Source organism: Bubalus kerabau, chromosome 4, assembly GCF_029407905.1.
Source record: "Bubalus kerabau isolate K-KA32 ecotype Philippines breed swamp buffalo chromosome 4, PCC_UOA_SB_1v2, whole genome shotgun sequence".
Classification (NCBI taxonomy): Eukaryota; Metazoa; Chordata; class Mammalia; order Artiodactyla; family Bovidae; genus Bubalus; species Bubalus kerabau.
This window is the reverse complement of record NC_073627.1, coordinates 28470671-28482280: the sequence shown is the minus strand read 5'-3', so window position 1 is coordinate 28482280 and position 11610 is coordinate 28470671. Positions and strand designations below refer to the sequence as shown.

Below are 11610 nucleotides of genomic sequence, written 5' to 3'. Positions count from 1 at the left end.
GTGACAAGGAACAAGGGGTATCCTTTCTCTGCACCTAGAGGCCATATGCCACTTGTCCTCCTTCCTGGCAGCAATAGTGAGCCACCCAGACTTTGCTAGACATATAAGAGTGCTAAAGATAAAAATACTCAAGGACATATGCCTCTGTGAACTGCTTTGCTAAATGTGTTTTAGGAGTCCTTCAGTTTCCCTCTAAACCACAATTTCACTCCATCCCCACTGGCTCCACTTACAAGAAGAAGAAGGGAGACTGTTGTGGCCTTAAAACCACCGCGTGATGAGGGTGTGTGGATGCAAGTGTCCTCAGAGTTTGCCTGCCTGAGCGGCTCCAGCGGGCCAGCGCCCACTGTGTTCACCTGCATGTGTGTGTACGTGCATGGCTGCTAGCGTGTGTGTGGACCCGTGTGCCCCTATTTGTGCTTTGGTGTCTTGCGTGCTTGCCTTCTTCCGCGTGAGCACCAGTGGGTTTGCCTGGGCACAAGGGTTTGTGTGGGTGTGTACTTGAATGTGCATGGATCTGTGTTCTTCTTCTCATGAGTGGTGTGCCTCTCGTGTGAGGGCGTACGTGGGAGTGTGCACGAGTGGATGTGCTCACATTGTGAGGAGCTGAGCGCTGCATGCCTCCTGTTTGAGTTCATGCTTGTGATGTCATGTGCAGGGGGCAAGCATTGAGGAAAAGAGATTCACCTTGGTCCCCCGCACCTGCCCTGGCAGCCATTAGCGGGACTGTTTGTTTTTCTCTCTCACAGATGAGGCGCCCCTTTCTCCCCCCGACATCTTCATCTGAAGTTTCTCCAAACCGTGCCAGTTCCATTCACCTCCCATCCATCTCTTGCCTTCACTAGCTCACCGGTTTGTAGCACTCTGGAGCCCTGAGAGGCTCAGGAAGGGAGGGCCCCTGAGTCACCTATTTTTGGTAAAAGCTGCATTCATCATGGAGAGTGTCCATGTGCCCGAGCGATTAAAGGCCTCAAGAAGTCATGAAGTAAAAACACCTAAGTCAGTCCCACAGCGGGCTTCCTGGTTTGGAATGATGAGTGCCACCGGGGGTGTGTGCAGCATGCTGTAGGGAGGCCCTGTTTTGTGTGGGCAGCTGCCTCGCTTCTTCTCCAATGACAGTGTAGATGCCTCCACCGTCCGACTGATTGGTGCTGTGTGGACGCAGACTGGGCCTGTCATAGACTTGGGAAGCACGTCCTGCCCTCTGCATCTGGGGCCTCAGGGAGTCCTGGTCTTGACCCAAGAAGTGGCTGAGGTCTCACATTAGGCCTCAGGCCTCAGAGCTGGTGGCCAGGTCGCCACACCTTCTCACCCAGCCCTGGTCTGGCCATCAGGGCAGAGGATGCTAAAGCAGCGGGCAGAAGGGAGACCGGCCCTCAACCCAGTCCTCCAGGACTAGAAGCCGAGTTTCTGATTCCAGGTCCAGTGCTCTGCCCCTCAGCATTTGCCCTGCCAGGCCAGGTGCCCATCCAGTCCTCAACTCCATGAAGTCTGGCAGCAAGACCTCAAAGCACAGTGGTCCTGCATTCTTGACACCCAGCCAGGAGCGGGTAGAGAGCAGATACCTTCCTGCCAGTCCCACTCCTGATCTGACCACTGGTTCCAGAGACTGGGACAGAGTCAGGGAAGCTCCCTGCTCTTCTCTCCACCTCCCCTGTAACACTGAAAGCAAAGTATGCAAATAATATGCAAATATAATCTTTGTATGTTTCAAAAAAAAAAAAAAAAATTGCAGAAGTAGGATAAAACCCCAGACTCTTTCACCCTCCCCCGACCCCCAATCTCAGTCTGCAGACCAGAAGTGACCCCCTACAGTTCAGTGTCGCCTTCCGAGTTCACACTGATGGTTTTTTTGAAAAACAGAATTCTACTCTATTTTCTGTGATTTGCGCTTTTTAAAATTTTAATTTAATCAAATCCACGCCAAGCCATCTTGATCAACCCATTATTTGTTATCAGCTGCACTGACCCCAGAGTGTTAAAGTTCCCCTCATTTACTAGATGGATCCCCACTGATAGAAGTGCTGTCTCCAATTTTTCGCTATTTCAGAGTCAAGAATGGTGCTGTAAATACCTTTCCACAAATCTCTGGGTGAGGGCACACGCGGAAAAGATGAATTCCTGTGCCTGGCACAGAGGAATCAGAGCAGGAGAATAAAAGAAAAGGAAGGAGGGTGAGGTTCTGAGAGGACCCCAGGTGCCGGAGACCAGAACGTCCCCCCTCCAGCTCCCCCCGGCGCCGCGCGTCTGCCGCCACCCGAGACTGGCCCTGGCGGAGATGCACTCTTTCCTCCCGGAGCCCCGGCCCTCCGCGTTCCCGAGGTCCGGCGGCCTCTAGCCCTTGCGGCCCCCACCCGCACAGAGCTGCTTGAGCCTCGGAGGAACCAAAAAAAGCCGGCGCGTGGTGTGCGCGCGAGCAGCGTGGGGCCCTGGCGCTGCCGTTTTTAGCGTGCCTGGAGCCCAGAATACAGACTTAGTCACCCCCAGGAAACGCGGCCATAATATTTTTGGTTGCATAAGCAAACTAAATTAGAAATCTGGAGCATGTTCAAGACCCTTAGATGCCAGCGCTCGGCGAGTGTGGGGGACCAGGGGAGAGACAGATGGGGATTAGGCGAATTGAGCATCCGGAGAATAATTTCCTCTTTTAATTTGGGTTCTACCGACCATGAAAGCAGCATTAGCCATCCAGTTACATAACCACACCAGAACTCAGCTGGAGAGCGCAGCAGCCCGCGGACCGGCCTTCCTGCCTCTGCGCCTGCCTGCCTGCCTGCCTGGAGGAGGTGGGGGCTGTTTTCCACTGGCTCCTCTGCCAGTTCTCAGAGAACCTAAGTGAGGCGTCCCAGGCCACACAGTTCCGGACTTGCATTCAGAATTTGAACTGGGTTTGCCTGGAGCGAGCTTCTCCATATCACTGGACAGAGATGCACTGTGGTGCAGCCTTCCAAGCCTGGGGGGCTCTGAACACAGCTTGGGAACGTCCACGATTGCATGGAATAATGGAAAACTGGAAATCTACCCATGTTTGTCAGTAAGGAGAATGGGCAAATGAACCACGTGGAGTGTTCGGTGCTGTGGCATATCCTAGAAGACAACAAAAGTCTTGGGGGTGATCCCTATTCAGACATGTTAGAGATACAGCATTAAGTGAAGAAGGGTAAGTTGCAGAACAACGTGAACAGTATGGTCTCATTTATGTTAAAAGAAAAAGAAAACCACAAATCCCCAGCAAAGCTACCCCTGCATCTACAATGTTCAGAAAAGCAGATGCTATTAAAGGGGCCACGAGGGTGGCCTCATGGGGCTGGTCTCCTTTGAAAAGAGGCAGAGGCTAAAGAGAGGTCAGAGGGAAGTTCATGTTTTACTCTGTACACTTCTGAACTGTTTGAATTTCTCACACCAGAATGTACTATGTGTGCTTGTGTTATTTAGAAGCAAATCCTCAAAGACATAAAGGCTGGGAGCAGCCTTGCAGATGGAGGTTGGACTCCACCTCCAGCCACCTTCTCAGAAAGCAAGAAGGGAGGTCTGAATGTACTCAAAGTTGGAGGAGAGGGTGTCTTAAAGAGATGTGGCCTAGCACTTTGTTATCTGAACAGGGAAACTGAAGCCCAGGACTTGACAGGGACTGGCCCCACCATTTCCCAGCAGCCGACAGCAGGCTGTGGGTTGTTAGCCTGTTGGCTCTTCCACCACCAGCCGCTCTGCCTCGCCAGTTCTCAAACAGCTGGGGTCACGGTGGGGCAGGAGAAGGAAGCAGGAAAGAAGAACTAAGTGCCCACAGGGCAGATTAGGCGGGGAGCAATTTCCATCCACCCAACCATCCATCCAACCAATGTGTTGAGGGTGATGGAGGATTTAAAGCATGTCTGCAAATTCTTCAAAACTCTTCTCTTTAGTTAGTAGATCCCTGTCTCTTCCCCTTGATTCTAGGCTTTCCTCAGTGACTCACTTATAGCCCATAGAATACAGTGGAAGGGACACTGCCTGACTCCAAGACTGGATCAGGAAAGGTCACACAGCTCTCTTCTGGCTCTCTTAGGATGCTTGCTCTGGGGAATTAAGCTATGTAAGCTGTTGACTGGGCTTCCCTGGTGGTTCAGATGGTAAAGAATCTGCCTGCAATGCAGGAGACACCCGGGTTCAATCCCTGGGTCGGGAAGATCCGCTGGAGAAGGGAATGGCTACCCACTCCAGTATTCTTGCCTGGAGAATCCCATGGACAGAGCCTGGCGGGCTACAGTCCAGAGTGTTGCAAAGAGTCAGACACGACTGAGTGACTAACACTGCAAGGTGTTGACTTTGACTACCCAGAGACTGCCATGCTGGAGAAGCTACACTGTAGCATTTTAATCAAAAGCCCGTCCAGCCCCCAGCCAAGTGCCAGCATCAGCTGCAGCATGAACATACACTGTCTTTTGCATCCAGCCCGGGGAACCTCTGCATGACTGCAGCCCATGGCAGACCCCAAGTGAGAACTACTTGGCTGAGACCTTCCCAAATTCCAGATCCAAAAAATCATGAGCAAAATAAGTCACTAAATTGTGGGGTGACTTGTTACGAACTGATAGGATGTGAAAAGGGGGTTACTCTGTACACAGAGGAGTAGAATGATGAATAAGCATGGTCTCTGCCCCCAACATAATAGTAATTTAATGGCAAAGCTGAACACACAGGCAGATAATTACAAAATAATGTGGTAAGCACACCGGTGGAGTCATGCACTGGTAATATGGGAACAGAGCAGGAGTCTGTAATCTAAGCTGGGTGGGGTCTGAAAAGCTTTCCTGGAGGAGGTGACATTGAACTGGCTCTGAAAAGTGAGTAAGGGTTGTCTGGGTAAGGGATGAGGTAAGAAAGGAAACAGTCCATGCAGAAGAAGTAAGCATGAGCAAGCCCCAGAAGTGAGAGACAGAATAAAGTCAGCCAGCAGGGAAGTCCCTTATGAAATAGGAGACAGGGAGGGAGCAAGATGAGGCTGGGTAGGTGGCAGGGACCCCAGATCATGGGAGCCTTGGACAGGAGAGCAGCTGGGAGAAGAATGAGGCTGGGTAAGTGGCAGGAACCCCAGATCACGGGAGCCTTGGACAGGAGAGCAGCTGGGAGGGGAATGAGGCTGGGTAAGTGGCAGGGACCCCAGATCACGGGAGCCTTGAAGGACAGGAGAGCAGCTGGGAGGGGAATGAGGCTGGGTAGGTGGCAGGGACCCCAGATCATGGGAGCCTTGAAGGACAGGAGAGCAGTTGGGAGGGGAATGAGGCTGGGTAAGTGGCAGGGACCCCATATCATGGGAGCCCTGAAGGACAGGAGAGCAACTGGGAGGTGAGGGCAGGAGGTGGAGCCTCTGGGGCAGCAGGCAGGAAGGTGGAGAAGAGGCGAGGGAGCAGGGGAGTGGAGACAGACCGCTGAGGAGGCAAAAACCTAGGAACAGAAAAGAGAACATGAGGATCTCAAAGCTAGAAAAGGCCAGGGTGCATGAGGTGTAAGAAATATTTGGGAAATAAATAGTCAGGCCTGGGTGTCTGGCTGGGAGTGTCAGGGGCAGCTCCTGGGTTTCTGTCTTGGGGACTCAATGGGCAGTGGCACCAGCAGCTGGGAGAGCCCTGGAGGAGAAGTGAGTGTGATCTGGCCTTTTTGCTGCATTTTGGCAGGTTCAAGGTGGGATGTTCAACAACTCATTAGATGTTGAATCCAAAATTTGGGGGAGAGATTTGGGGAGGTGTGGTGACCACAGACTCTCCATAAAGTGAGTGAATGATGAATGAGTGAATGAATAAATGTGTACCAGGAGGAAGGTGGGTGCAGTGGGTTAGATGAGGTATTGAGAGGGTGTGGGACTGGCCCTGCATACTGACTTTACTGCTGAAACTGCCTGAGAGGGTATACAGGTGGGAAGATGTGATCCTGGATGAGCCCACTCCCCTTCTGACTTCCCAGGTGGCACTAGAGGTAAATAACCCACCTGCCTTTGCAGGAGACATAAGAGATGCAGCAGGTTTGATCCCTAGATTGGGGTCCCCTGGAGGAGGGCATGCAATCCACTCCAGTGTTCTTGCCTGGAGAATCCCACGGACAGAGGAGCCTGGAGGGCTGCAGTCCATAGGGTCACACGGAGTTGGACATGACTGAAGCAACTTAGCAGCGGCAGATATGATAACAATGGCCTGGTGATCCATGGCCAAATTTCCTGGAATGTGTCCCCATGGGTAGGCCACAAGAAAAGACAGGGAAGAAAATACAGAAGTCCAAGGAGTCAGGAGACTCAGATCCAAGAAACATTAATTCAGCAACTGTTGTGTGCCTGGTACTATGTTCCATGTATATTATTCAGTTTAATCCTTAAGTCAATCCATTTATGGATTCAACAAATGTTTGTTGAGTACCTACTATGTGCCAGGCACTGGACTAGGTGCTGGGTATATACTAGTGAATAAAACACTGTCCCAGCTCTCGTGGAGCTTAGGGTATATACAGGGGAGGTTATTATTCCCATTTGACAAAGCTCAGAGAGATCCAAGGTCACACAGCTGGGAGAGGTGGGCTGTCCGGCTCCATGTCCGGAAAGCTTCAGGGCACCAAGGCATGGCATCTGGCAGAGGATGTCTGCCCAGCCCACAGCCAGGGCCCTGTTGTCTCTCCTCCCTAGGCCACCTCCTCCACTCCCTGTTGGCTCATGGCTGTAGGACTTGGGCTCTCTTCTCTCAGCTCCTAGAATGGGAAGGACCCAGCGGGTTGACAGGTTTCACGCTCTCATCTTTCAAGTGAGGAAACTGAGGCATAGGGAGAGGTTGTAAGGTCACCCTGCAAATTGGTGACAGAGCTGGGATTAAAACCTGGATCTCGAACCCCCCCCCTACCGTGACTTCCCAGGCTAAGCGCAGAACCTAGCCTCACTCTCCGACACCCAACACATACCCAACACGCACTCGGCACGCGCACACACATACTGCCACAGTCCTTGCCCCAGGTCACCTGTCTTCAGTTGAAGGTACCACTTTGGATTCCCGCAGCTAGATCACCTGTCCACTCATACCTATGCACTGAATGGGGAGGGAGGCAACTGGCTCTAAGGAGCTAAGATTAATGGGTGTCTCAGGCCCAGGGAAGCTAATACACTGGGAAGTGATGGGAACTGTGGCAAGCCGGCAAGTTGTGCCTATCTGAAAAGGTGGCCATCCTCAGCTCCAGCCAGACACTGCACGTGCCCAAATGCTTGCTGAGAGGAACGAGAAGGCTTGGTTTTATGACATCACCTGGTTTACACATGAGTAATAGAATTACAGGGCTTCCCTGGTGGCTCAGTGGTAAAGAATCCACCTGCCAATGCAGGGGACAAAGGTTTGATCCTGAGGTCGGGAAGATCCCCTGGAGAAGGAAACAGAATCCACTCCAGTATTCTTGCCTGAGATCCCGTGGACAGAGGAGCCTGGTGGGCTACAGTCCCTGGGGTCACAAAAGAGCTGAACACGACTGAGCAGCTAAACAGCAACAACATTAGGCTTACACATTTTTTCCAGCGTTGCCAAACGGTTTTGTTTTTTTTTTTTTTACTTCAAAGAAATAGGTATGGAAGTATGGCTTGCAATGAGAAACTTCCCTTTGACCCTCAGAGGCCCTGCCAATCTAGGAAAACTGAGCAGTTTGTCCATGAAATCTAAGGAGCCCTCCAGGTCTGAGGAAACTGAATCGTGTCTGGTGGCTTTTGTCATAAACCCCGGTGGCTCTCAATCTTGTCAGCGCACTAGAATCATGGGGGACCTTTGCTAATCCTGCTCCCCAGGCTGTACCCAGCATCCTCGGAGAGGGCCCAGGCACCAGCTATTGGAAAAGCTCCTCAGGTCATCCTCAGGCAGCCCCAGCATCATGGGTAGCTTGTTAGAAATGCAAAGTCTCAAGCCTCACCCTAGACCAACTGACTCAGCACCTCTGAGCTGGAGCCTAGCAATTTGTGGTTTAACCTACCCTCCAGGTGATCCTGATTCTCAATAAACTTTGAGGCTCATCATTTAAGACTGAGGTGAGAGGTACAGGTGGTGGTTGCCCATAACTTGACATCTGAAAGCAGGCAGCTTCATAAGACACCTTCAATGTAAAGATGCTTTAAAAAAAAATTTACTCTGGTTTATTAATCCCAAGGGTCAGGGGACACTACAGGTTGAGCTACTCTCCCTTGGAAACCTTCCCCACCCTGACCTTGAAATTGTTAAACACCTTTTCTTTACAGTCTGAGGCCAGAAGCCGTCCTCATTCCTGAAATTCCCCAACACAAGGCTGGCACAAAATAGGTATGCCCCTAAAGGTCAGTTTCTTTCCTTTCTGTTTCCTCTTAGAATTTATAAGCAGTGGCTTACATATGTCCTACCGCTGTTTTGGTTTGTACTGAAGTTAGTCACATTACCAGAGTGCTCTGTGTGGCCAGCCAGGGATTATGAAATACTGGGTCTCATCCAGTAGGGGCTGCTTGACTTTTGCTGATGCAGAGAGCTCTACAGAGAAGTGGAGATGAGGGCAAGTCACACTGATGGTCTTATATCTCCACAAAAAGACCTATCCTATTTCTTTGATTCTATGCCACAAGAGATTTACCAAGAGCTTTTCTGGGGCAAAAAAACAAAAACACAGGCACATTATGTGTGTATATCAATTATAAAGTGCATTTATATTTATATTTTAGAAAAGTGAAAAACTCATATCTCAGAGGCAATGAAATAGGATTTTCCTGTGAATAATGGTTGGAAGGAAATATGTGGAAATACAGCAAATGTTGGTTACAGATTATCTTTTGGTCTTTCGAGGTTCTTGTCATGGGTATTAACATGGGGGTTGTGTAATGATTACAAAATAAAATTGACAAAGAAAAAGAAATCCCACTAACCACAGTCTCCTCGGAAAGATATGACAGCAAAAAGCATTTGGGAAATCTGCTGTAACATGGTCCTAGTTCTTAGGGCTTGAATTTTATCCCTGCACAACCTCTCATAAATTACCCTTTGGGCCTCAATTTCTTCCCTTGCAATGGGAATCATGGTCTTGTTCATGGTTGGTTAGAGAATCAAATGCAGGGATTACTGAAGGAAGAGCAGATACAAATCCTTATATACTTAGTGTGGGAAGCGGGTATTTCTGGGACCCACCGCAAGAATCCCAAGCCCAGCCTTGCAGTGGACCTCCTCTCAGCAAATGTAGGGAACAGTTCATATCCTCTACTTCCACAGAGGCCCCCACCTTATTTTCTGGGAAACTTCAATGCCTTGGACGGTCGCCAAAATCTCAGATCCACCGGAGCCTGAAAACCCATTGTGTTGAGACGGCACACGGATGCCTGGTATGACCCAGGGACAGTCAAACGGCCTGTGATTCCCTCACTGTGGTCTCTTTTTTTGGAGGAAAGGCCCTGATAAAATACAAAGGTGCTATTTCAGCAAGATTAACACTGAGATTTAGAACATGGATTGTAACCTACAGATGAACTTTTTTTGGCCTTCATGGGGTTTTACAATATTTGAATTTCCCACAAGACAGTCATAACCCCTTTCATTCCTGTGTTGCTGCTTGGGGTGTGCTGGAGCTGGGTGTGGCAGACCTGATGGGGTCATCTGGACCCCAAGGCATTGGGGAACTTCCAGAGAGCCGGACACCAAGGCATCATCAGCCTTGGGCTTTCTGCTGCAGCCTGTGCTCAAGAATGTGAGGAGTAGGAAGGGCTTCTCACCCAGATTATAAAAGTTTTATAACTTCGAGGTCAAAGTGGGGAGGTTCAATCCAATAAGGGAGAACAGCCAGCCTGTGGTTCTTCCACTCACTCAGCAGGAGCCCCCTCAGTGCCCATGAGCCAGTTATCACATTGAGTCCCCCCAACAGTGCAAGGGGTGTTTTCCTCATTTACAGATGACTAAACAGACTGGGAGAGGCCAAGTCTCACTGGTGCCTCTCCCCTTCAGGAAAGCTGTACCTGCCTCTCTCCCCTCTGTTCCCCAAGGCTGGCAGGCCTAGGGAGGAGGTTAAGAGGACTGTGGGAGGAGTTTTCCTCTGTGCCTTGATTGTTCTGTGCTCTCTGCTTGGGATGGGGGTCTCCAGGGCCCTGTGGCCAGATCTCTCAGCCCCAGGAGCCTCACCATCCCGGTAGAGGTGGGGCTGGAAAAACTTACCAACTTGTCTGGGCATGGGAAAGGGAATGGCTAACCTCACCTCTGACTTGTCCTCCAGGCCCAGAGGCTGTAAATAGTGAGTTCTTTTTTTTTTTTTTAAAGATCTTTTCAAAAATTTATTTTACTTTTGGCTGTGCTGGATCTTTGTTGCTGTGTGGGCTTTTCTTTCCCTGTGGCAGGTGGGAGCTACTCTCTAGTTAAGGTGAGCAGGCTTCTCATCGCAGAGCACGGGCTCTAGGGCCTGAGGGGCTCCAGTAGTTGCAGTGTGTGGACTCAGTTGTTGCAATTCCCGGGCTCTAGAGCACAGGCTCGATAGTTGTGGCATAGGGACTTAGTTGCTCCACGGCATGTGGGATCTTTCTGGACCAGGGATCAAACCCGTGTCTCCTGCATTAGCAGGCAGATTTTTTACCACTGAGCCACCAGGCAAGCCCCTGGTATATTCTCAATAAGATTGCAAGGAACACTTGTGTTTACTAGGGCAGCTCTTCTTATGTAACATATCTTACAGCGTTCAGAAAACATGGCAAAGGCGTTAAACGTCCCCCACGATGCAACCAGCTAAAGATGACCATTTGGAGTATTTGGAGGTATCTTTTCTTTTTGTCCAAAGTGATATTAAACATTCTTCTACAGGGGCAGGGATCACAGGTATTTAGTTGTTTGGAGTTTTTTATCCACTTCATTTTTTTTTTTTTGGCTTTTTGGGAAGCTTTTTTTTTTTTAATCCTTCCTATGAGCACAGAGAATGCATAGCACAGTCTTCAGGAAATACTTGTTCGATGAAAGAAGACAAGCAGAGCCAGGTAATGGTTGGAGCCAGAATGCTGACTGACTTTGACGCGCCCAGCACAGGGCTGAGAGTCCCATCACCATTCACCATCCAACACTTTTTGGCATCCCTGCTGTGTGTTCAGCCCTCATCCAACATCACTGATGTTTGTTGACCTTTAATGTGAGAGATGCATGTGGGGAGGAAGAGTCCCAACCCAGTAGCCCTGGAGTCAGCCAGGGTCTCAGCCTCCCCCCACAGTTACCAGCAGAATAGAACCCCAGGACTGAAGTCCCTTTGAACACCCTGAAGGGTTGTTAAGAAAGAAGGAGACAGAGGAGGAGGCTAGAGGAGCCAATATTCAAAGAAAGCAGGAGGGGTGAAGCTGGACAAAGGAAGGCTGTGGGCTATCAGCACAGAGGCGAATGTCACAGAGTTTCTCTTCCTGGAGACTTCCAAGAAGGTGGTATCTCTGTGGACTGGGTCAGTAGCCACCCACCCCAGGTCAGGCAGAGGGACCAGGGACTTCAGGAGACCTTCAAGAAAGCAAGGATGCTGGGACAGACCGGCAGAGGGAGGTGTTGTGGGACTTAGTGGGGACAATGGTTTTTCTCACCAGGTGGAGCGGGCTACAGACGTGGGCAGGGAGGCACAGGCTTTGTAGTTCTCTGTTGGCTCAAGGTCCTT

At 50.4% G+C, this 11610-nt stretch overlaps 1 long non-coding RNA gene across 1 annotated transcript in view; it reads left to right on the top strand.

The window, feature by feature from the left end:
• Positions 1 to 2632: 2632 nt before the first annotated feature.
• The window catches only part of LOC129649155 (uncharacterized), a 41251-nt gene continuing 32273 nt past the window's right edge, over positions 2633 to 11610 (top strand). The window contains exons 1-2 of the long non-coding RNA XR_008712993.1: positions 2633 to 3160; positions 8228 to 8302. This is a non-coding gene — a long non-coding RNA (uncharacterized LOC129649155). The remainder of the gene's footprint in view (positions 3161 to 8227; positions 8303 to 11610) is intronic.